General features: G+C 36.2%; 1 protein-coding gene across 6 annotated transcripts in view; it reads right to left on the bottom strand.

The window, feature by feature from the left end:
• Positions 1–24,190, bottom strand: part of LOC129730702 (trithorax group protein osa) — a 356,997-nt gene extending 332,807 nt beyond the window's left edge. For 4 of the 6 annotated variants that reach the window (XM_055690236.1, XM_055690238.1, XM_055690237.1 and 1 more), the window contains exon 1: positions 23,999–24,189. The gene's annotated coding sequence lies outside the window, so the exon portion shown is untranslated. Of the gene's footprint in view, positions 1–23,998 lie in introns of all 6 variants that reach the window. The other 2 variants (XM_055690240.1, XM_055690241.1) reach the window with 1 other exon arrangement.
• Between the last annotated feature and the right edge of the window lie 2,646 nt (positions 24,191–26,836).

The following is a 26,836-nucleotide window of genomic DNA, read 5'->3' as shown; positions in this document are numbered from 1 at the left end:
GCATTCTAAGACGACCAAGGTATTTATCATTATTCCTTATTGTGTCTATCATGTGAACAGTTAATTTCACTCCAACATTTTCGAATCATACGAATTGCAATAAAGCGATTTGCTTTTAACGGATTGCAACATGAATCAGTGCATGTTTTTATCAAAAACTAACCACAGCTGATAGACGAAAGCTCGTTCTACATAGAGTCTACAATAATATTCTAAAAAAAGCCCACGAGAAATTGAAGTAGACTGTAAGGTCACACTCCTGAACACTTTAATTTCACACATCCCAGATGCTAAAAAGAATTTCTGGAAACAGTTTCTAGAAACACTTCACTTTATCTTTCGATTTTCTTCGAAAATAGACATAAGTTTTAATTAGTCTGATGTCTCCAGCTCATTTTAATTGCACTTTGCAAACATGAACTGTGTTTTAATTCGTTCAAGTCAATCATATTTTGATGTGAACACTTTTCTTTTAACTGATAACAAATGTGAAATGTTGTTTTTAAAGTCAATTGAATATATACTTAGGATGGGACTCGTATGCCTTTATTTTCAATATAGGACAGGCAAGGTTTGGCATTTTTCCAGTATTTTTCAGAACAAACTTTCAAATTTCATCAAGACGTACGGAAATATGAACAAAATTAGATACATTGACAGCATAAAGTCAAATTTGCCAAGAAGTCATATGGGACTCTTATGCTTTTATGGGCAGTTTTGAAGGTCGTAAAACACAAAAAAGTGATATAAAAACGACGAAATACTTATTGTAAAGCACGTTTTCAACCACCATTTTATGGAATAATTTCCAAAATAGTTTCTATACATTCCAAGTATTATATTTCAAGACATTAATAATTGGTGAAAAGATTCATTTGAAAATCCCACAGTGCACAGTCGTCTAAATTCGAAAAATCGTGATCGCTTTAGATTTGACTGTGAAAATTGATTTTATATACTCGATGTCTTCAGCAAAATTGTTTCATAGAACAAGGCCTTAGTTTTGGCGTTTTTTTTTCACAACTTTGCAGAAGGAAGCAATCTGCTAAATTGAAAATTAGATAAAATATTTTTTTACCTTACTGTTAGGTGGATTGATCGAAAAACCGAAAACGCCAAAAGTAAGGCCTTGTTCTATGAAACAATTTTGCTGAAGACATCGAGTATATAAAATCAATTTTTCACAGTCAAATCTAAAGCGATCACGATTTTTCGAATTAAGACCATTGTGCACTGTGGGATTTTCGAATAAAACTTTTCACCAATTATTAATGTCTTGAAATATAATACTTGGAATGTGTAGAAACTCTTTTGGGAGTTGTTTCATAAAATGGTAGTTGAAAAACGTGATTTACAATAAGTATTTCGACGTTTTTATTCCAGTTTTTTGTACTTTATAACCTTCAAAAGCGCATTACTTGTTAATGGACCTAAAATGATTTTGAAATTTTGGCTTGAGATTCTAGACATCATAACGAATCGAATGGTGTACTCAGATACTTTGGTGCATTTTATTTATAATAACGGTCTGTGGGAACACCGTGACTGAAAAAAAAATCATTCTAAAATAAAAAATTGATTCTTGAAAATTTAGTCATCTGCCTGTTTTTAAATACATTTTTAGATAGACAATTTAACTTAATTTAAAACTTTTCTGAACAAAGCAAAGTGGGCCACTCTAATTTCGATTCTAATGTAAAATGTTGGAAGGGAGAGTTTAGACTAGGCCAAAAACGATGACGAGACAAACATCGCAATTGGCGATCAAATGAGTTGAAAATTTACAAAATTATAGAGGATGATAGTCGGCTGAAAGTACGCAAGCTTTCCCAGCAGCAGAGGCGTGTCTCTGCATCGATTCAAAACTGTTAACGAAACATGGCTCCACCACTTCACATCCAAGATGAAACAAAAATCAATAACAATCAACTCAACGAAGACAAGGTTGGTAAGGTCGAAGCATCGGTTTTATGGGATGCGCGTGGGACAGTTTTAATTATCTTCAAAACAAACAGCAATCTTTCATCCTATTAATTAAATTGGATTATGTTCTGCTCCCAAACTTGGAAAAATGACTCGATTATAAAATATTTGCACAACAAGAAATTACAAGATTGTGGTAAGAAATAAAAAAAAAGTACAATATGCCTTCATATGTTTGAAATGATTCATAACCAAAATAATTCGTCACCATATGTATTTCTACGTTAAGCCTGCGTTTGTACACTTTGGCATAGATCCCTTTGGCTTGAAGGCAATTTTCTATTAGGAGAATGAGTCAGATTTTGTCAGAGCTTTGATATCTGAGTGCAATAGAAATTGTTATTTGAGAGAAAAAAAATCAGCACATTTCTTCTATTTGTGCTATGACATAACTCAAAATAAAAAATTTCTAACAGGTATTAGTCAGGTCTTATCCACACAAAAGTGAAGATTTCTATTTTTTTTCGCAGAACGGTATTTTAAAAAAGAAAACATTAGCATGAACCGTTGAAACCGCCTTCCATATGCCTTCTGTTTTTAGTTGTACATATGGCGTTCCCGTAGAATAAATTTGCAGTAGTGCTAATCAAAATATCAAATATCAGAAAGTGTTTGACGCCGGGGTATCAGTCAGTCATCAGTCGTCAGTCGTCTGCTAGACACATTACCCAAATAAACGTGAACTTTTTCCTGCATCATTTTAAGCCAGTGGTAAAAATCGGCATCCCAGAGGCGCGGGGAGCGGGAATTATAAAGAAATGGATTTATGAGCCATTCCTTCCCACACTGCTACCACCGCTGCGTTCGTCGGCGGCTTGGTGCTGCTTCATTTGGCAAACAGACCGATCGGGTCTTATCTGCCGCGGATAAACGATGCTACACGAAAAGCCCCTTTAGCAGTGAATTTCGCGTGATATGTTTTTGCTTCTCCTGTCCATCCGTACCTTTTCGGGCTGGGTAAGCGGTAAGGGAAAGTCTCAACGAAGCGTCCAACGGATCTGGCGAATTGGCTCGGTATATATTAAAGAATATTCAACGGTTGACGTTTGTTCAGCTAGAACTGGACACCGTAAAGGCACAATTAGCCCAGTCAACATCAACTGTCAATTGGAGAGGAACGAAAATCCCACCAAATGCAACGAGGTAAATTCAAACGACTTTTGCACCCAATTTTCCGCTACCTGATGCTGATACAGAAACACACCCGAATCCCGCCAAAATTACGGTCGCGTTGGCAGAGGCAGAAAGCAACACAGTCACTTATTCAAGGTGCTGCTGCCTTCCAGGCAGGCATTTCAGCAATTCCACTTTCGCTCATTTCCTGCCCGTGTCTTTTTTGTTTTGCTTCCTTTATCTGTGCGGTTTTTTTTTTCATCCATTCGCTTCATAACGAGCGGATTTTATCGCACCGGGAAAGGTTGCGCCTGATCCGCACCGACTGATAGCACGACTAGGCATGGACGGATATGATGAATATCGCGATGCTTTACGAGAGAAGCTCCGCGCGTTACTTGGGATGCTGTAGGATAGGTGCAATTTGTGGGTTGATGCAGACTGAATGAAGTTTTTTGCAGGTTTATGGAATTATAAAAACTTGCGAAAGTTGAAATTTATAACCGTTAAACGAAGTAAACAAGAATTTTTTGAAACAGAGGGCATTATTCGTTGAAAGACAATGTATTCTATACAGTTTTCTTCTCACTACAGAATCCCCAATATTGAGCTATTTTTCACCCAATTTTCTCCGTTTTTACGTTCAAACTCCTGGCCCACAATAATCCGCAAAACCGCTCACGTCCAACGCTATTTACCGCCGGGGAATCAACGGCGATGAAACCGTCGACCTCCACGTCATTATGATTTATATCAGCTGCCGATGCGCCTTTTATTCTGGTTCCTTTCTCCTACAAACGGCAGTAACACTTCGCAGACACAGCGGTGCTCGCCCGGTACTGGGCGAGATAGCGACTGGTTGAGCCTGGAGCAGAACGCACAGAAAAAGATAACCATACGAGCCCGGAATCCGAAATCAGCCTTAGCGGTGGAAAGATCAAAACAAGGACACGTACCAAGTAAATCGGCACCACAGCCAGCCATTTTCTTTTTTGTGTGTTCACCATAGCACTGGTTTTACATAATACCCTGCTCATCGGATTACGTATTAGAGCGGCAGCGTAGGGCACAAAATTGAGGACAAAAACCAGGACAATTTGTATGTACTTGTCGGAAGAATAGTGCGGTAAACGGTGCTTCCGCCTTCAGTTACGCTTGCTTTCATTCAAATATCGACTTCTGTTTCGCGTTAGCATGTGAATGGTTTTTTTAATGTTACAATGTTTTGGAATTTAGATAAAATCTTGACGATATGCGGTCCAGAGTAAAGCTTACAAAAATAATTGAGTAGAAAAGCCTGAGGTTGAGGGAACAAACCAAATTAAACCCAGAAAATTTGATTTAGAACTACGAAACATACGACGAACTGTTATGGCATCTTCAGCGGTGGTCTATTTTTGAAACAACTTTATACTAGATTTACACCAGTGAAACCTGGATAGAACCAGTTAATAGAGACCAACTTTTCGTTCTCCGCACCGATGTTGTTGTTTTAAACCGCTGACTTCTGTCACACTGTCCACAAATAAATACCCCATGCTATCAGTTTATGAGACTTGTTATAATAAAGAGCACTCAATATTTAACAAACGGAAATTCGATAATTTTTACGCACATTAAACGTTTACTTTGGCAAGACACTTAATATCCACATTTTCGTCTCATCAATCTATCAGAATCCTGCAGTTCTTTAAACTTGGGTTCGGTTTTGAAGATATTGAAACAAGCCTGCATTTTGAACGTTTTCAGTTCAGTGTCTTCAGGGAACATTTTTCTGGCCTCTTACGGTCTCCTCTAGTCCCACTATAATTAAAATAGCCAATATATTTGTTATCCTAGTGGCTGATGGTTGCAAACCAAGTGGCTAGATGGTTGCAACCAAGTAGTTGAACCTACGGTTATGGTCTTCCAGAACTCCCCCTTTTGCTGGTCGGTTTCCTTGAAGCCAAAAACGACAAACCTGTTCATTTTCTTCTTAAGAAAAGCCACAAAAATGAATTGTGAATTGTCATGAAAAATCTTTTTTTTTATTCCCCAACACTCGCAAAATGCTTATATAGAAATAGCTAAATATGAGGTATTCAATCAAAATATGACATTTTACCCACCTATTGGAGGGTACAAAGGGTTTTAGAACGATATATTTCTTGTTCCAGAAAGTGACAAAAATATACCAAAACGTATACCAGTTTCAAATTCCTTCAATTTAGGTCTGGTATAAAACAAAATTTACACCACCGGGCAGCAGTAAATTTGAGTTTGTTTCAAAAAAATAAAACAAAACAACGATTTGGACCACCGCTGAAGATGCCCTCATGGCTGAGTCGTGTATAAACTTCATTTCCAATTGCTTTTTCAACTCACAGAGTAGCAAATAAAACTTGTTGCGAGGGTCGAATACCAGGATCGACTTTCACGCATAGTCACTATCGCCCTGCACAAAGGCCCTGCACTTTAGAGATGGTACCCGACGGGTTCGGGTCTGGTTCGGGTTTGAAAATTTGTTGAAAGTGTCGGGTACGGGTCGGGCTCGGGTTTTGTGAAAAAAATATTTTCGGGTTCGGGTCGGGTTCGGGTTTGAAAATGTCGGGTTCAGGTCGGGTTTGGGTATGAAAACCCGAAATCCTATAAAACTATGAAATCTCGGGTTCGGGTCGGGTTCGGGTTTCACAATTTTGGGTTCGGATTTCAAAGAAATAAAATTTTCGGGTTCGGGTCGGGTTCAGGTTTAAACGAAAAAAAAAAAAGTTTCGGGTTCGGGCCGGGCTCAGGTTTCGACCGAAAAAAAATTCGGGTTCGGTCCGGGTACGGGTTTGAAAAACATCAAACCCGACCATCTCTACTGCACTTATATACTACCGTTCCAAGCATGTGTGTCCCATGTATACTAGGGAAATAAGCATATCATATGAAAAATGTAAATTAAAAAAAATCAACTCTTTCTTTTGTAAACAAAGAACAGGATTTTTATCTTTTCCAATTTCTGAGATCTACGAGTTTTTGTACAATTTGTCTGAATTTCACATTTTCTTATTATTATCTGATGAGTTCATTCAAAACAGCTACATATAAATTTTCCCTCGATAGAAATTGAATAATTCCGTCCTTTCCTGTTAAGTACGGAAGTGTATCGAGTGCCTACTCACGTAAAATTATGACCCGAAGTTTGAACAAAACACACAATTTTGTGAATTAGTTATCTCATTGATTAGCAAGTATTAGCAAACCATGTTCTTTATATCAAACTGTCGATAAAAAAAATAAAAAAAGCTTCATTTTCTGAAGTTTTGAAAGATGCGTTTTTCTGTGTTTTTACGATATTTTAATTCGAATGCAACCATAGATTTCACATAAAAATACACTTGCTATGTATTTATTGCATGGAATATTTAGACCAGTGCACACTGTTTCCAAAGCTGCAAAAACGTGATCGAAATTACTTTGACCCGAAAACATTGATTTTAGAGCTGTAACGTCTTCAGCAAAGTTGTTCCATTAATTATTCTCCATGTTATAGAAGTTGCAATTCCATGATTAATCCACTCAACAGTGAGAAACGAATTTAACTTTTCTTATTTTGGAATATAAAAATCTACTTTGTTCTGCAAAATTATAGCAAATTATAAAAGAAACAACTTTGTGGAAGACATCATACTTCTATCTATTTATTTAAATGGACTTTTGTGGAGTTTGCTACAGATTACTACTTAAAATCTTTTTTTGTTATTAAACTTTTTATAGTGATTTTCTACAATTTTTGAATGTTTTATAAAATTGTTTGCTACAACGAAACAAACTATATCTCCGGAGAAAGTTTATTTTTATCTTTGAATGTTTTATAAAATTGTTTGCTACAACGAAACAAACTATATCTCCGGAGAAAGTTTATTTTTATCTCACATATATTTTTGGTTGTTGACGACTTTTACTAGAATAATGCGCTGATTTACACTAATCAATCTTAACTCAAAAAATAATGATTTTGGAGTCGTAGTGTCTTCAGTAAAGTTGTTCTATTAATTATTCTCCGTTTTGTAGAAATTAGAATTTTGTGATTAATCTACCTGAAAGTAGGAAATGAGTTTTATTTTTCTCATGTTTGCATATAAAATTCCACTTTGCTGAGTAAAGTTTTAATATATTTTGTAAGAAACAACTTTGTCGAAGACACTATACTTGCTAATCTGCTAATTTAAATAAACTATTGTAAAGTTTTCTCTAGAATACTCCTTAAAATAATTTTTTCAAGATAACTTTTTATCTGAATCTCTTTTTTTCTAAAATGTTCTACAATGTTGTTAACTATAATAAAACACACAAGTTCACTGAAGAAAGTTTATTTTTATCTCTTAAGTTTATTTAGTTATTAAAGATTTTTAATAAAAAAATGCACTTGTTTATTTACAAATATCTGCACAGGAGACAGCGAGAGACAAATGCCTATATCTGGAATATATGATGTTTTACTTATACTTAAATATAGAAATGGTTTTGTCTGCAAATATTTGCAGATTTTAAAGATATCTGTTAGAAAATATGTGATTTGTTTCAATTAAAATCGTCAATAACCAATGAAATATGAGAGATAAAAATAAACTTTCTTCGATGAAATTGTTTATTTTTTGATAGCAAACAACAATGTAGAACATTGAAAAATTGTAGAAAATCGCTACTAAATGTTATATTAAGAAAATTGATTTTTAGTTATCAGTAGAAAACTCCACAAAAGTTCATTTAAAAAGGCAGATAGACGTATGGTACCTTTGACAAAGTTGTTTCTTATGAAATGTGCATACCACAGAAGATCAAAATAATGGTCGCAGTGGTCCAAATCTTGCAAAAAAATAAAAATAAAATGTGCAACAACTTTGCTGAACAAAGTGAATTTTTATATACAAAAATGAAAAAAGTAAAATTCGCTTCTCACTGTTAAGTGGATTAATCACAAAATTTAAACTTCTATAAAATGAAGAATAATCAATAGATCAACTTTCCTAAAGGCACTATGGCTCTAAAATCTGTTTTTTTTTTGGGTCAAAATAATTTCGATCACGTTTTTGCAGCTTTGGAAACAGCGTGCAGTGCTCTGATACTCTATCCAATCGATTTCCTGTTATTGTCTCTAAATCACGAACAGTGTTGTTAGTCTCGCTCGTAAGCGGCATGCAACACCTCATGTGAGGTTTCGGTGATGCCGCTTTCATACAGTAGAGAATTCTCCGTTCAAGCTATTTCTCGTTCTTTCTCGCTTTCTTTCTTGCTCGCATTTACTCCCGAGATCTTATGCACACACTCCCGTCTACTCTCCTCGTGCGTACTCGTGCGTACCTACTCCCCAACTCTCAAGAACGACCAGCCGAAGACAATTGTTTCACGATGCTTTGCGATGGTTGCAGAGCAGATGCCACATATACAGATTTATCTGCATTTATACAGATTTTTTGCGAATTTTTCATACAGATATCTGCATATACAGATTACAGATTTTCTGGAAATAATACAGATTTAAACAGATTTTTTTGGTTTTCATGGGGTCGTAAATTAAACTTCTTTATATAGTTGAAAAATATAAATTAACTCAAATGCGGTGGAACGTGTCGGAGGTTTTATTATATTCATATGCTACGCATAAACGTGTGCATGAATGAATTCGCGGAAAAAATGTTAAACAAGCTGTATTGAATTTTTTTTTTCGAGAAGGATATGTCCAGTACATATGCAGATTTTATTTTACAGATTTTTTTAAATTTTACCAAGGTGATAAGATTTTTTGAGCTCCAAAATACAGATGAAAATGTGGCATCACTGTTGCAGAGGGACAAAAAATGATAGGGTATCGGACTACTTCTGCAGCGGCTCGCTTCGGCTGGTTTTGCGTTACTGCTGTGAAAAATTTACCAAAGCAGTCCGATACCCTACACGTTGCCCCACTGTCAGCTGTCGGTGCATGAAGAATTTTCGTTTTCGAACACAGTTTTTCAAGCGCTCCTCCTAGTCGAGCAATTTTAGTCGAGTACTCCTACTCACTAGCAGGAACTCGCGTACTCTTTTACGGTAGCTGAGTAGCAATACGAAAGAGTTTGTTCGTGTCGGTACGTCGGTACTCAGGGGAATGCATGAAGAAGAATAAGTTTCTCCAGAGCGTGTGTGCAGAAGACTTGAGAAGCGTAGCATATAAAAGAAGAAAGGTTTTGCTTCTCGCTCGATTCGCAACGCTGATCACGAATTTATTTTCCATATAAGTTTAGTTTATTTTATCGCTGTTAGCTTGTTTTAAATTGTTCTACAATATATGAATAACCGATTTTTTTAAAGCACCTTCACTCGTTTATCACTAAACGTTTAGATTTGCGAGTCCACCTACCTAACATATGAAAAGACAGAATTTCTGGATGTCATGGCGACTAAACTGCCGGTCATAGCGTAAAAGTCCCACCTGCCATTTCTTCTTAAACTACATTTTGGTAAAAACTGTATGTCAAACCCAAAAAAAAAAAACGATAAGCTCTTCTTTACTATGAAAAAGTTGACAAAAATAGTCGTCTAGTTTGTGCCTTTTTACTATTTTATGTCATAGAAGTCATTTCATGGTATATTCTCCCAATATTCTTGTTACTTAAGCTCACTTACTGGTTATTATATTTCAAATACATTCTTCTGACGATCTGCGGTTTATTCTAACATTTTTTTGCGGCATTTGGGATTCTATATCTTTGTCTTATTCCATCACATGCTAAAAATGAAAGATTCTGTGCAGTTCAGTTCGAACTGTACAAGGTGCTTGAGCAATGCTTCTTGTTTAGACGTCATTTCTAATAGAACTGAGCATGCACAAATAAAACGAAAAATACATGTCCCTAAAACTGGAAGTACAAAGTCAACAGAACAAATAGTTATTACCATAAAATTTAGTGTTCATTCGATGCTTATTAAATGCCATAACGCTGAATTTAATGCTACGTCATTTCCTTGAAAAATGTCCTGTTCTGCAAGCTTAAGAAAAAAGCTAGCGGAACAATATATGAAAATAGCATTTTAAACCAACAAACAGTTATAAAACGGTCCAAAAAATAAATGCTTATTATGGGCTATTGACAAAAAAAAACTGATTATCATTTTAATTTAATTAAATTATTTTTCTTTGAAACGATTCAGCAACCTTTAGATACAATGTTAGCTATAGTTTCGAAAAATTAGATTCTTTTTAGCATAATATGCCGCAACGGATACGGCGTGCACCAGCTAAAATGGGAAAAATGACTCAGCGTATTAAACTGTTGCGTGTTGCATAATGCAGCTGAGCGACTGGGATACAACAAAATTCTGTTCGTGCAGACTAGTGGAAGACATGAGAGCGAAATGCTGCTGTAAAATTAAATTAACCGTCTTTGTTAACCCTTAAATGCGCACGACTTTAAAAATCATCTAAAAACATAAAATCTTTGCTTAACAGGTTAACTGCTCTAAAACTAACCAATATGCATAAAAAAATTAAAAGATTTACTTTTTAATGTGCAAATATTACCATGTTGTTTTTGAACAACACTGTGACTTTATCGCAGAATAAAGTTGAAACAATTACTTTTGTTAACAGTAACTTTAAAATTGACCTTTTGTTAGTATAATTACTGATAATTCAGACATTTCCACTAACCACTAACCTTATTTTAAAATTTATTTACAAAGACAGTCAGCACCAGTCGGGAATCTCGCCATGTTTTTTTTCGTTCCCGAGATTTTGACAGCAAAAATAAAAACAAAACATTCAAATACAGTACTTCCAGCTGTTAAGTTTTTCTCGTTAGATTCAAGAGAGCTGTTCTAATGAATTATATTTCTAAAAAAATACTAAAATACGTATATTTTAAAACATTTTTAGTAGTGTTGTTTTAAAACAACATTGCGCATTTAAGGGTTAAGGCGTTCCAACATTTTGAATGAAGTGTAAAAAAAATTTTGAAACAAACTCAGTAGTTTCAGTAGAACACACCGAAATTTTGATTGAAATCGTGTTGATTTTGTACATACCACTGTTTATACTCGGTATTATCGAATTGTTTCGAAGACCTCATTTCTGTGAATCTGTAGCAGATTTTGACCACATTTTAGTTCGTATCACATACTGCTAGATTTTATATGATTAATTAACAATTGATCGCCTAGACTCAATTCAATCATTATTACACAATTGACATAATATTTTACAAATTCCGTTCTCAATCTGATCATTTTTGGATAATCTAACAAATATTCAGTAAACTTCCGAATGTTCGATTAAACGCCTCTCAGTTATTCCATCTCATTTCTCTAATTTCTTTCTTAAACATAAACAAGGATAGCTCCTGTGTCCTCAAATTGTACGCAATCACTCGAATCACCACCCATAAAGCTACCTTGTAAATTTTCGATGTTGGCTGCGAATCAAACTGTAAAATATTCTCAATGTCATAAAGTTTTAACTTGTAACTACTCTGCATAAAGGTAAAATAAACAATCACAAGCTCGCTTTCTGTTTCTGATGTTCATTCTAAACAAATTTTATAAGTCTCAATCTTTTTCGTTAGCTACTCCGCCTCTTTTACATCTTGTGTTTCCGATGACAAGCGACAATTTGAGTTACGTTTTGGGGAAGGGTAGTTTCATCTTTTCTAGAAAAACCCTCAGTTCAATCGAATTTCAAGAAATCATGCCTTAAAGTTTCACTTTTCTAACCGATGAAAAACACTAGTTCATGTAACAATCGATAACAAAAATTTGTTTTTGACGCCAAATGCATCAAATGTTTAGATCTAGTGGTATTATCTAAAAAAAATAGAAGGGTGGTGTCCAAGACACAACCGTATGATGGACGTGGGACTACGTAAATTATTATTCATGAAAGTCTTCAGTTATATAATTACGTCAGTGTGGATATTTAAGCGATAACTGAAGGAAATCTGCAATTGCATAAATCGGCCTTTTTCGAGGCCATTAAAGTATTAGGAAGAACTTAACTTTTTTTTATCAAACTGTAACTGTGATTAAAAGGCGCTGCAAATGCGCAGTAGTGTGCATGTCTGCCATCAGTTAATGTCAGCACGAAAAAAGTTCCCTCCCAGTCGTACATCGGCAATATGCAACACCCGCCACTTGCACTCTGTGTTTGTGGACTTGTCACTGCGACCAGAGATTAGATCTATTGTGATATTGCCCAGGTGTTTCCTGTACTCCGCTTCAAGCTTACTGCTCTGCCATACCGAGCCTCTGTCTATCCTAACAATATCGCCTAATTACCATTCCCTGGAGAGAACTTTAAACGTTACTCACACCAGTTTTATTATAATAGGGACTTATTTTTGTTAAAAGGAGAGTCAACAGGGGTACTGAACAATTCAGCTTGAAGAAAGGGTACGTGGTTTAAGCCTGGGAATAAACCCATTTAAAGTCCTTTGACAACTTCACTTTCACATTTCTTGAACGGTAAGTTTTGTCATAGTCAAAAAAATGGCGGACTCATTAGCAATATCGCACATTTATAATTTCTGGTTTCCTTAAAAATCCAAAATACACTTCATGTACGAAAACAAATTCTGGTCACATTTTACTTCTACCCGAAAAAAGTACTAGAAAACTACGATCAATAATTTCTAGCTCTGTCCTTACTTGAAGTGCGTTCTGGAAAGCAGATTCCTGTTTGATTGCACATTTATTACAAACGGGCATCGAGAACATTACAAATTGATTACTTTAAGGGAAAAGATTCGCATTCCAGCTATAGAGAGGTTCTAAATGATCGAAAAATTTCTGCTTTTTCCATTGTTCAAGTACGGTTTTCAGAGTACCTTTTCGTAGACAAGCCTCTCAAGTACTGCATGACTAACAGCATGTATTTAGAGGCAAAAAATAGCAGTGTGATTTTCTCATTTTTTGATCAGTTTGGAGGAATGAACTGTTATTAGCAAAATTGAAGATGGAAAAAAATCTTATTTCCGGAGCAAAATTACTGCTTTTCCATTATAAAGCAGGCAAAAACCTAATTAACCAGTTCTGATCGGTAATCAGCTCTTTTATTGCAAGTAATACAAATACTATTTACAACAACATAAAGTCCAGATATTCATTCAGCAAAGGCCTTTCGACTTTCACTACAGCGCTCCTTCCGGACGGCAAAGTATAATTTGATGATTGAAATACATAAATTAAATAAATTCATTTTACAAAATTCGATTGGTTGCCTATACAAGAATAAATCAGTCACTGCATGAAATAACGACGAGGCGAGGGCTGAAACACGAAGACCGCGCAGAATAATTGCAAGTGTTTACGACCCATTAAAAGGAGACTGTTGCCCGGCCCGAATCCTGTCGATAGTTTTACTTGCGATAACAATCAAAGCGAAATTGTTTCCAACCGTGCTTCAGGTCAGGTTTTTGCTACGTCGTTAAGGAAAACATTCTAAATCAGCTCTGCCTCATAACTTCTAGTGAGAAAATCTGTCACTGTGAGTATATATTTTCTTCCTCCATATGTTTTAGGCAACTCGAGCCAGCTAACAGCTGTTCAAACAGCTCCATGAAAACATTAGTTTGGATTCTCTTCCCTCAAACTGCTAAGACCTTGACCATCCAAAAGCATAACATTCACAAGTAGCAAGCTAACGCAGGCTTTTGATCTGCTCGATTTGTGCCGGTTTTCATACCGTCAGACGGTATCGTACCTTTTGCCGCAAGTCTCGTGATAACTACGACGACGACGACGATGACAGTCGAGGTAAAGAACGATAGCGCGGAATAGGGGCTGGGCGGTGCGGCACGAATCGAAAGAATACCGCTAAATAAATACATTCAGCAGCGATAGCGATAACGACCGAGCTCCGGAGCGCGATGGTGAATGGCAATGGCAATGACGCCATGTGGTCGCGCGATTCTCACCCTTATGGATGCAGTTTTCGCGCCAAGCCAACTTTTTGTTTTGATATCTGCCAAGCCCGGTGGTATGTGCCGAGCACATGCCATCATTGCGCTTACGAATGAAGGTCGCTTCCGCGAGTTGCATCCCTGTCCTGTGTACGGTTCCGGTTTTTCGGAGACAGCCGTGCAGAAGGAAGCATGCGGTAAAGCACGTACGTACGTATGTACGTACGATAGAACCGAAGCTCAAAACGGACAGTAGCAGGCAGTAGTAGCAGGTTTATGACCTCTCCGCACTTAAAGTAGTTTGAGGTGTTGTTGTTTGTTGGATTGAATGCAGCATTGCTTAGGTGTGCCTTTCTGTGAAGAAATTAAATGATACCATCAGAGAGTCAAGCAAAGAAAAGAGCTGAAAAAAAAACAAAACTGACTGACTGACAAGAAGCAACAGTAGAATGAATTCCAGCGATTTCATAATTTTATAAATGCGAACAAGTGATACGATGGCAACCTGATGATTGAACGGTTTTGCTATTGTTTTCGTCTCTTATGAGAAACTTCTGCCGTTTGCTTGGGTTTTTTTTCGTTCATGGCCATACGGAGGGTTTTTTTGCTGTGCCATTTTACGGTCTCCTTTCGGTAACGACAGCAGTCCGTGCGACGCAAAACAGCAGGTATTGATAATTGACTTTTCAAGAAAATACTCTTGCTGGCTGTTACTTTACAGTTCATTGCATATTTACGAAAACTGGGAGAAGGCGAATCGTAAAGATAATCATATGAAGAACCCGGGCAGTTGAGTGCACCGTACAAGCGTTATTTTCCCTCGGAAATCATGATTTTGCCAGCACAAAGGGGATGCTTTGGGATTTTTTTTTTTTGCTTTCTGTAACTGTAGCCCCTGAACATTTAAATATTGTTTAGGACACTGGCAGCAGCAATGCGTGAATTTGACTAAACTTTTAAATTTGATGACTTTAATAAAAGTTGTCACTGAATGAACAATACTATTTCATAGTGGGTTTCACGCTTCAATATTTTTATGGAGCTGAGACCGTCTATAGTGTAGTGTATGTATAGAAAAATTGTCTTCTCCGATCAACCAAAATCCAATTTAGTGTAGGATTACATATCATACATTGCGAGTATGCTTATTTAAAACATAGTATACGCTTAAATTTACAGCCCAATTTTTTTATATTCGTCCACATTTCCTAATTGCATCATTGCATTGTTCTATTCGAACAGAAAGCTCCGCTCTTTCTAGCATTCTTTATCTCTTTTGGCTTTTCAATTTCAACATAAATATTCAATGTGAATCAAATCAGCAAATCAGATTGTCTAAGCGATTTTTTTCAGCAATAAACCACTGAATTATATTCTTTGTCACCTTGCTTTTAAATGCCAGCAGCCACTAAATTGTTTCCTGTTTCCCAAATTGTGTTGTTCATGGTAGAACTTCAAAATATAACACCAGAAAATATCGAGACCTAATAACATTAACTGGTTTTGCTGAATCTGGTGGTTTGAGAGTAGGGTGAAGATACAATCAATGCACTTTTTGCACGATTATACCAGGAATTGTAAATTTCTTCCGCTAGTAATCCTTATTTATACTTATCGAAACTATTTGCAGATTTGCAGAAGTCAGAGAATGTAAACAACTTGAGTTAGGTAAAGGAACGTACGGCCTAGTAATCCATGCCTTGTCGGGTCATTTTGTCTTTTCGAGTCTTTTTTTAGCCTTTATGAGTTCTGAAGTATGTTCCTTAAACCGGATGACTTGATTTCTCTTGGTTTGGCCAATGTAAACCTTATCACAATGTGGGCATGCAACTTTATAAACACCTGCCCTATGTAATTTGTCAATAGTGTCTTTAGTAGAACCCAATCTTGTTTTAAGTTGGTTATTTCTAATACTGTAGATAATATCCATCCCAAATTTCCTAAAGGTCCTAAAGACAAAGGTTCCATACGGTAGATCATATGGTAAAAAGCAGCCATTTTATGCTGGAAGGAGTAGTTTGAAGTGGTATTACCCGTTTTGTGAGCGTGTGCTTCCTAAAGATTTAGAATTCAGCCAATCTTCCAAAAGATTGATAGCTTCAATTTCTGGAACAAATGGGAACAGTGCTGTGACATCAAAAGAAACCATTATCTCGTCAGAGGATTTTAACTTTTCAATAAAATCTTCTGTGCTCTTAACAGATCGACTAGGAAATTCGTTCGGCATTGATTGAAGTTCATTGACATTTTGCCAATTTTTTCGTTGGTGCCCCCACAGCAGAAACGATCTCTCTCATTTCATTACCAAGTTTATGTACTTTTGGGAGGCCCTTTATTCTAGGGAGAGAGGGGTTTGAAACACGGAGACCAGGGTGGCAATGCTTGTATTAAAAAAAAAAATCATCATCGAATTTCAAAAACCGATTATGTTCATTTTGTTGATTGGCCCAAAAAAAATTATCTGTGCAACATTTTAGCTCAATCGGACATGATTTAGGGATGCCTCAAAGCGCTCAAAGTTGTGATTTTTCGATCTTCGAAAAACTACCTAGGGGGGGGGGGGGGGGTGGTGGTTGGGCGGAGTACAGAAAATTGGGAAAAACGAAATTTTTTTTCGATGCCAAATGTCTTAGAAATGCATAAAACGTCGAGATCTGGGGTTATTACGAAACCAAATTTTTGGCCGAAAATCGACCTACCAAATGCTTTCAACGCTGCCTGTCAGACAAAATACAATTACAATGATCATCCGATTATATCTCCCCCTTGATGATGTTTGGGGTGATAAAATAGGGAAATTGATAAAATCAGGAGTTTCTTTTTATTACTATTTTGTTATGGAAGATGGTAAACCAATAATTTAATACGTAAAATCAGCGATTTGAATTACTTCAAGCAATCTAATCCTATAAAAAAATATTCTATCTGCTGTCTGGCTGTGTCTCGGCGTGAAAATTAGTAAACAGAAGTTTTTGGAGCCGGAGAAGGTATTAAGAGTAGTTCAAGATCCCTCCCTCTTCTTAAGAGAGGGCTCCCATTCAAATATAACACAAACTTCTGCGTAACTTAAAAACTAAACAAACAAATGGAACCAAATTTGACATGGTGAAGTGTTTGGGAGCAAGAAATATGTCAATGATAACTTGACACCCCTCCCTCTGGAAGCGAGGGTTCTCATATAAATGAAACTCAAATTTCACTACTAGCTCGTGAGTTAGGTACTAGTGTTTGCATAAAGCTTCATACATTTCTCAAGCCGCTTAAAAAATAATTTCTCGTGATTTTCAGCTACTTTCTAAGGTACCGGAAGAGGGACCAGAAATGACCCTTAATGTATATACGTGGTTTATGGATCTTACTTTCAAAATAATATGGAAGCCCTTACAAAGGTTCATTAATTGGCAAACATAAGAAGATATGTTAAACAAAATCATTAACAAGTTCCAGCAAAAAATCGTAGCAATCATCAATTCCATTTTTGTTTTTTGCTTGACAATTTTTTCATTTGCCTACAACTATATTCGCTGTATTATGAAGACAGCTAATATACATTTATTATGGTAAAGCTTAGAATAATAATATAACAGTTTTGAAATGTAAAAGGAGATTCTGAATGAATCTTAGCGAATAAACCAAAAATTCACAAGCATTCGAAGGCTCTTATTCTTCTATAAATGTATATATTTGAGAATTTACTCTTTCGATACGATCCGGTCACGATTATTTAGTGAATATTGAAGATATTATTAATTTAATATCCGTTGCAAAATCTTACAATTCTTTTTGAGTAATTGATGGTAATCACATTTATGAGATAAGCTTTCAATCACCATCAACAGCAGCATTGCAGTTTTTCCTCGATTGCACACGAATAGAAATGTACGAACAAAAGTGTACCATTGCAATACGAATAGTAGCGCTGCAGTACGAATAAAAGTGTACCGCTGAAATGTACGAATAGAGCTGCAATCATTGACGACGAGAGACCTGCGATTCTTCACTTCACTGGTACTGTTGCTTTTACCGGCATGTTTTCTTTCAAGACATCAGTTTTTATTAGGTTCTGAAAGCAGGTTTAGAAATTGTTCAAACTTTAAGGAAAACTTTCACCTTCGAGACATCATATTAGTCTAAACTCATGGAAGCAAAAATAAATTGACCTATTGGGACGGGGAGAATCTGTCAATTTTTATTTCGATATTGATACAGAGAATATCACAGGGAATGAATGGTGTCCATTCATGTCGTCTGTGCTAGGAATGCTCGCATGTAATTGGTTCATTATTCGCGTAATTTGTCATTGAAACTTTTTATCAATTTTAGCGCTTAACAATGAAATTAGAGTGTAAACTTACGTATTACAATATTGTTCCACATTTTATCTTTCCAACAACATATTGGTTATTGTTATCCATCATGTGATTATGCTGTTATTAACGTTTAAAATTGACGCAACATTTGCTAGTTTCATTTCCAATTTCACAGAATGCTTCCCAGTATAGTAAACAAAGACGTAGTCTCACGTCAAAATCGATGAAATGGTTTAAACAACACTGATAAGTTTAGTTATCGTAGAGGCATTCTAGTGCATCTAGTAGGGATGGGCGATACTGTCTGAAGTATCGATACCTGAGTACTCGAATACTTTTGCACAAAACGATACCAAGTATCGTGGTATCGATATAGAAAGTATCGATGCCAAAATACTCGATGCTTTTGACCAAAGTATCGATACCGTTGGTACCGATACCGGTATCGCCTATCCCCAATAGAAGGCATCGGTGGTATCGGTATCGTTTCAAAGTATCGTTGGCAAAGTATAGATACCGCCACTCATCCCTAGCAGCGAGTATCGATGCCAAAATACTCGATACTTCGGCTCCATGTATCGATACCGTTGGCATCGATACAAGTATCGCCCATCGCTAGCATCTAGTATTTGTTTCAAAAATACAAAAATACAAGCTAATGGTACTACTAAAAATTAATCGAGGATGCTGTCTTCGGACTTCAAAAAACGAAAGTTTGTAACTTAATCAGTGGCATCGGGTCCACTCGTGCAACGTGTGTACTGCACAGGTACTGTTTTTAGCAAAACCCACTGATGGACCTGAATGATTCTGGATGCGTCCTATCTGACGTTGAAAAACTCAATAAGAGAAGGAATCAGTATTGCTCACCTTTTTTAAACAATGCTGGAAATATTCCATCTACACTTGCAGATTTGAGAGGCCCTAAGGATCTCATAGCATTGTCTACCCTGGTGATCGTAAAAATTTCATCCGCCATATCTGATACAGTACTTTCTGTTCTAGTAGATCCATAGCAAATTTGCATAGAACTTTTCTTTTTTTTTTTTTCAATAGTATCGCAAGGACAACTTGATTAGAATAAATTGCCAAGCTGAACAATATGATCTTTGGCAAGTCCTTTGTAATATGGAAACAACTGGAGTCCTTTCTATAGACTCACACATTTGAACCCAACACTTCCTTTCAGATTTCCTGATTGCATGGCTCTATTCAGTTAGGGTTCTTCTATATGGAGCCCAGTACTTTTGCTTTATTAAAAAGTTTTCGACTATTTTTTCGCAGACGCAAGCCTATTGGTGATTGTATGCATTTTTACCTGCATTTTTCATTTTTCAGCTGAATTGTCATAGGTTTCAGTTCTAAAACGGTTTCAATTCTGCTACAGTTTGAAGGTAAATCATTTCGCAGATGTGCATATTGATTGGCGTTGGCATCGCAGCCAATGATGAATGGTGTATAATTGTCTCTGATAAATTTGATAAAGGAAGCAATCTTAGAAGGAGGCACCTCCTTTATTTCACTCGGAAAATAAGCCGAAGCAACAACTACCTTAGTATTTCCCCTGGTGATTGACACCTGAACCATAACCACTAAACGCACATTCAAAAGTTTATGCAATTTTTCACGTTCCCTCCGCGGAAAAGCGACTTTAGTGTGCGATGTTATTGAAGATAATTCTAATTCAATAATTCTGAGTTTCTTTATTCTTTTCGGAATATGTTAATGTTCAGCTAATTAATAGCCAATGTTTTTCTTCTTTATTTGTTGTTCTTGTTGGTTTATTTTCTGATCGTTTTTGTTTAGTTATTCTTTAATATTCATGTTTTACCTTTGTTATACTATTACCTTTGTTATACTAAACAAAAGTTATAAAATCGGTCGAAAAACGCAAAATAGATCCATGATCCGGAGGGCCGAATCGTATATACCATCTGACTCAGCTCGACGAACTGAGCAATGTCTGTTCGTGTGTATGTGTGTGTATGTATGTTGTCTGTATGTATGTGCCGCAAAATACTAACGCACCTTTCTTACAGAACGCAATATCCGATTTGAATGATCTTATACGCAAACGGAAGCTACTGTGCTCCCCCAGAATGCTACCGAGTGTATTTTTGATTAGTGGCTTCGATTTTAAAATATTGATCAAAGAGTATTTTTTATATGAGACATTTAACTTTTAAGGCAAAATTAATGGCACGGAGAGCCATGTGTTGTATACCAATTTACTCAGATCGACGAATTGAACAATTTATGTATGTTTGTGTATGTGTGCCTGTACGTATGTATGTGTAAATATGTTATTTATATGTGTAGTATATTAAAATCGACCCAAAAAAGCAAAATAGTAAAAAAAACACTCTTTTTACAGAACGCTTATTCCGATTTGGATGTTCGCATGCTCAAATGAAAGTCCCAGAGCTCTTTGAAAATCATACTGAATGCGATCTTTTATTGGTTGCTTGAACCGTACAGTTTTGACCAAAGTATATTTTAGACATGGGATATTTTACTTTCTGGATAATTTTTCTCTCTCACTGCTCTTTCTTCTTTTCTATCCCTCTTTTTTCGTATCGCTCGTTATTTCTCAAAGGAAATCAACAATCATCGACAACTTTTAATAATTTTTACACTCTTCGTAGTGCGTCTTAACTGGTGTAAATAAATTACCTTTCAGCTTTTTCTTGAAAATTTGAACCAGATTTCAGAAGAAACTGCAATGCTTACTTAGCTCCTTTTCTCGCTTCTGAAACTTCCGTCCTCACTTCTTATAAAATATATACTAAATTGTACGTTGAACCTAGATTTGCGAAGAGTAAGAAACATTTACAGCTTTCGGGAGCCAAGCATTGTAGTAAAATCTGATCCCACAGTGTGCAAATGTAAAACAATTAGCGATGCAGATATTTTGAAAAGCTTTACCAAAGATGTATAGACCTATTTACGTACGAATGTGTCAGTGCTACCCGTTGAGAAAAACACAAATAAATCGCTGGAAAATTTTTCAGTTGAACACTTATTTTATGTTTTAAATTTGTGACCAGGAATCTAAAGTAGCTGGTGAACGTAATCGGCAAAATAAGGAAAAAGTGTTGAAGCAACTCTACATGGCTCTACACGTTTACTAGTGTGCGCAGGTGAAAAGTCACTTATCTCTATGAATGATACAATATGCTCATGTAAGATATAAATATTGCTTTCTAATTTCAGACTAAGTGCAAACAGAGTATCCATGTTATTCCACTTCTCGTTATCGCAGCAAAATTTAAAAAGTCTTTATTTCGATTTTTTTCACACAGCCTAGGCCACCGAAAAGAATAATGTTCTCGCCTACACTTTTAAAATTCAAAATTCTCTAAGATCGTGGAGAGCCTTCATTTTCAGATAATGCATTTGAGATAGAATTAAATTGACAACTTTCATCAATAGCTATATTTTTTTCCTGTATAATTCTGAACTATATTTCGAGAACAGGTTTGTAGAAGCTTGCTTCAATCCGTAAAAAAAACTTGATGCTGATTCATAAATCTAGGTCCTGCGATTTCTGAAAATAAAGCGAATAAGTAGAACCGCATTTAACTAACATACATGCTTGCTGTTCTAGTGTGAAATCAGCATCTATTACTGTTTCCCCACGTTCGATTATCTCAAAAAAAAAATTTAATTGCTTCTAGCCAGCATTTAAAAATTGGTTTGTGATCGAAAAAATAAGACTCATGTACTCCAGTGATAACATTCATATTATTTGCGAAAACCACGTCAAGCTTTAATTATATGATCGTCTTTGGTTAACGTTCTGAAAACTATCTTTTAAATTCATTTCATTCACTATTGAAATTGGGCTTACGTTGGTATACGATTTGTAATTGACTGGCCCAATATGTATAAAGTAATAGTAATAGCACCACTAGATGGATTTTTTATTTACAATTATTCTGTTTAATAATAATCGTAATCTTCGTCGAGTTGTTTTTCGCGAAATTGGAGTCCAGTTTATTAGAATTTTGTTTTAAAAAAATTCTTACTCTTCGTTTTTGCCTCCTGATTTTTTAAATTATTTTTTTATTCTTAATCATTTCCAGTCGTATGCAATTTTTCCAAAGACCATTTCCTTTTTTTTTGCAAATTTAATTACTTTTCAACTTTTTTTTGAATTTTTGACTGACGTTGACCATTAGGTTTTTTTTCACCATTTTGTGACTTTTAGATTTTTTTGCGAACAATTTTTATTGTTATTTTCATATATATTACCGTTTTTGTACTTTGTTTTTATGCTTTCTGTTTGTTTATATTTGTCGTGCTTTATTGATTTACTATTTTTCATTGTAAATTTCTTGTGTTTGGATTTTGTTTGTAATTTTATGTATTCTATATAATGTATTTGCTTTGTTTACCTTCTGTTTTGTTATACACAGATTTCGCAGCCGGCTGTCAAGTGTACAATACAATTACGGGGCTAGCGCTATGATCCTACTGGCACTAACAGTCCCTTCGAGCCGGGACTCGAACATACGACGACTGGCTTGTTGGACTAGCATCGTACCTCGGGACCAACTTTTTTCTTAATATGTACTTTTTATTCGAAGGTGTATTTTCTTCAGAATATTTCGCAATTTTTGTTAATTTTTGGAATTTTTGGTCGGTTACGATTATGCAGAAATTTTTTAGATTTTTACAGTGATTTAAGATTCTGGCTTTTAGTTTTAAGTGCCACTTTTAGTATATTTTTTTTTAATTATTATGGGTGCCATGTCATGTTGGGTTTTTGCATTTTATTTAGTAGTTTATTATTCCTTCAATTCTTTTCACTTGTATATTGCTCAAGAGGAAACTTCCAACATGTTTGAAGTCGAACTTCAAGATTTTTCATAAGTTTCACCATTTCTACATTTCACAGATATGTTAATCATTGTCAGTTATACACAAATCATTTTTTGACCTATCGCAATCTTTAAGTACCTGAAGTTGTAGATAATGGAACAATGAATCTTCCACAAAATCATCAGTAATGAATGCAAAACGAAAATAGCTCTTCGAACCTATGTGAACTAATTTTAAATATTTTAAGTCTGCCTGAAATGATTGTTTAAGATAAAGTGCATAATAAAATAATTTTGAAACTTTTTTTTTTTCAATTTACACCATCACATTTTCCATGATTGTAACTAGAAAACTAACAGTATTGTTATTTCCTTCGCCATTGAAAATAAAAATAGTTTTTAGACAGTTATCAGGACATTTCTTAGGAAGATCTTCACTACACCCACACACCAGCTTAATCCGCACCATCCGCTTACCGTACCGGTGACCGTTTTCTGTCAACCTGAAATCTCCATACGACAGTTCAACCGGAGTCCAGACTCCGGTCGTTGCCAAGAGCAGTTCCAAAATTCGACTTCACCTGCAGTCCCATTAGTTGCCCGAAACTGGCCCCATCCACCGGCCACGGCATCCGGCGGGAGGGCACATTTCCTTGCACAGCTTGACTTGAGCCGCATCCAGTTTCTTGCCGTTCCGAAAGCAACCGGACCACAGAGAACCAGAGCGCGAACCCCACGCACACACACACAAACCCAAATGAAGGCAAGAAAGAAAAAAAAAATAACTACACCAGCCAGAGAAAGGCTGCTTCGACTAGATTCCCGTCGATTGCGGCAGCCGAGAAATCGAACACTTCCCAGCCCCGAAACGCACCTTTTCTGTGGTCACTTTTTGCACCAGCCACTTGCAACGGCTTCCGGCCGTCACTTTGCACCACTTTTCGATAGTTTTTCACAATTTTTCACCAGTTTTTCGAACTGAGAGGCACCGATATCCGAGTGTTGCCCTTTTACTCAATGCGCGTTCATCAAACACGAAGACGACGGCGGCGGCGACGACGACTAGCGCGATCTCTTTATTTTTCGGCAACTAGCGAACTTGTACACGGGAACGGTACGAACACCGGCGCATTCTAGACACTGTAAATACACGCGGCTTCCTGGATCAGTGTGTTGGTAACAGCGGACGCATTTTCGAGATTGAGGTCGCATTTTCGAAATAACATTTCCGAAAGCAAGATGGCGTACCGTCTGCGCGTGAAGGTTTGTCAAACCGCTGGGGCGATACAAGCCCATCGGTTGCAGCAGAAAATGTTTGAACCGCGAATAAAACTGCCACTGTCATAAAACAGTTTCTTAGAAAATAACTCAAAAATGAGTAAAATTTTACCCTTAATTAGAAACAGATAACTTACTTTTTAAATAACAGTTATCAGTTAGCATTGGTATTGAAACTAGAGATCGGGTTTGGCATTTTATCAACCAGTATCCGACCCGAACCAGATATTTTTTCGGGTGAAATCCTAAATTTTATTTTTGTGAAACCCGAGCCCGAGATATTTTTGGGCTCGACTTTTTATATCAATTCGAGCCTGACCCAAAGCTTGGAACCTCCAACGGTATTTGAATATTTGATTCTTACAGTTGCATGATATTAACCATTCTTATGCTTTTTCAAAACGGTTGGGTTTTAGGTTTTGCTATATGTATACAAATGCGCAAAGAGAAAACCAGTAAATATGGCAACACTTTGTTAATATTCCATTTTAAACATTTTGGCAACCAGATTAAATGTCACGTTACTTTTCCTACGCTCTGGAAAGTGCAATAAAATTTTGTGTTTTGTAAGAATATAGATCTGAATTTTTGAGATACGATATTTTTAATTTAAAATGCATCACTCGTAAAATCGAGCATAACGAACACCTTTTACGTTACAAACGTAATTCAGGTGTTACACAAAATTAATACTGATTGCAACATTTAATCTGTGCGGAAAGTACCACACATTACAATGTTTTCTTTGCACACTTGGAGCCTTAATTTGACGGTTCATTTGGAGATTTAGACCTCACTTTTTACCCATCTGTATATTTATATCCAGACTACTTCGTCGAAACTAACAATGACCAAAACTCAAAAAAACCAAACAATGTTTTCGATCACAAATTTTAATCTTAATTAACGGTGTGCGACCAGACCGATCCAAGCGCTGTTTTATATAATATTGAAGTATTATAGTATTAATCAGGGATGCCAGGTCATTTTTCCAAATGTCTTCACGTTCCAATAAAAAATGTCTTCACATGTCTTCCATCCTGAAATGGCCCGTTAGGACCGACCAAAGACTGAAAAAGTTACCGGCAAATCAAAAACTGTCGAGCAAAAAAAAAGGTCAGCACCTTTGCAAAATTCTGGTTGTATCACATATTTTCTAATGTCTGCACATATTTTCGAATTTCTTCCATTTGTCTTCACAAACAAAGATGTCTTCACCGCAGGGTAAATGTCGTTCATTTGAAGACATGTCTTCCAATCTGGCATCGCTGGTATTAACACCAGTGGATATGAGAATCAATAATCTATCTCATAAGAAAAAACCAAGTCATTTAAGAAGTTCAAAATAATATTATAACAAAATTTCTCTATAGCAGCTTGCAAAAAACACACGGGGCGGTAAGACTTTGAGCGTCGATTACTCAAAATAATGTTTTTGGCGCTTGATTCGGTCTGACTGCACATCGATCATATGGTATCCGAATATACTATGCTAAGAAAGGAAAATTGCTCTAACATTGTTCATGTTTCCCTGAAGCTTGACTCTTCCACAATTGCGAGACTTTGCAAATAAGCCCGATTTAAAAAAAACAGCATAATCGCCCTCTACTATGCGACTTTTTTCGATCCATTCGAGAGTATCGCCCTTTACTTCACGCCTTATTTTTATCTACTCGATATTATCGCCCGTTACTATACACCGTGTTTACGTTATTGTGTTGGAACACGCCTTTTGCTTTTCATGTTTATTTTATTGAAATTCCGCTTATTTTTTTAAAGGAAGTCAAGATTTGACTTCCACCAACGTTATCAACAAAAAGGGCGTATTTCTAATTCTATGTTTGTTTTGAAATAATGTAGATTTCGCCTTTAACAAATAAACACTATATTCTCGAAGTTTGAAGATAGATACACTAAGGTCGCTTTTTACGCGTTTTTTTTTTAACGCAGATTCCGGAATTTACGCGGATTCCGGAATTTACGCGGTATTTTTTTTGCGCGGATTTTGGTTACTCTTCACTCGGATTGCAGAATAAACGCTGTTTTTTTTACGCGGATTCCGGAATTTACGCGGTTTTCTTACGCGGATTCCGGAATACAAGCGGTTTTTTTCGCGGATTCCGGAATTTACGCGTTTTTTTACCCGGCATGTATCCCCCGCGTAAAAAGCGACTTTAGTGTATTAGCTTGCTTTATACGTTTTTGGTAAAATCTCTACTTGTTTACAATTTGTTAGATTCGCCCTTTGGACGAAGTATCCTGGACCTGGGAGGAAGGAACGAATACCAGTGGCGTCTGGTCCACCTGTGCAACATGTGCATTGCACAGCTACCCTATATTCCCCAATATCCGGGCATATGCAATTATCGAAATATGATAACCTATAAAAACAAGTAAGCGTACTAGCGAAACCCTCCAATTTAAAGCATCGTAT

The sequence above is a fragment of the Wyeomyia smithii genome, chromosome 3, assembly GCF_029784165.1.
Source record: "Wyeomyia smithii strain HCP4-BCI-WySm-NY-G18 chromosome 3, ASM2978416v1, whole genome shotgun sequence".
Taxonomy (NCBI): domain Eukaryota; kingdom Metazoa; phylum Arthropoda; class Insecta; order Diptera; family Culicidae; genus Wyeomyia; species Wyeomyia smithii.
This window is presented reverse-complemented; position numbering and strand designations above follow the sequence as displayed.